This window comes from Penaeus monodon, chromosome 34 (assembly GCF_015228065.2).
Source record: "Penaeus monodon isolate SGIC_2016 chromosome 34, NSTDA_Pmon_1, whole genome shotgun sequence".
Classification (NCBI taxonomy): domain Eukaryota; kingdom Metazoa; phylum Arthropoda; class Malacostraca; order Decapoda; family Penaeidae; genus Penaeus; species Penaeus monodon.
Window position 1 is genome coordinate 13,204,940 of NC_051419.1, and position 589 is coordinate 13,205,528.

The following is a 589-nucleotide window of genomic DNA, read 5'->3' on the forward strand; positions in this document are numbered from 1 at the left end:
TTTCCCTTGTTATGGTGAAGTATGGTGATGAATCTTTAAAATGATGTATGGTATTTTTTTTTTAGAAATATAGTGCCTGGTATGGTTATCAATCTTTAAAATTATGTATAGTGTTTTTTAGAAGTATGGTGTGTCTGGTGTGGTGGTGCGTGGTGATGAACCCTTAAAATGATGTATGGTGTTTTTTAGAACAACATCTTATCTGTAATGATGCTGAGTTTAGTGTGATAGCACGCGTGTCTTTTCTGTGTATGGTGCAAGTTAGTTGTGACGATTTATGGTGTTACTAATATGTTATTTTGTATGATTCTATTCCATTTAAGTATACATTTTGAAATTATATTGTTGCGTTTTGTAAAAAAAAATTATGGTGAATATAGTGAAAAAAAAATTCTTTACTCCTTTTTCGACGATATGATGAATATGATGAATCACTACTCACAATAAATTAAATTCCGTATGGTGAATGAAGTTATAATGTCTTTCTTATGCACTTCATCGAGAGCTGATGCAATCTACCATGATGTCTTGAAAATAACGAAGATCAACTGAAACTTGCAATATGATACAAGCCGTTGCAAGAAAAAAA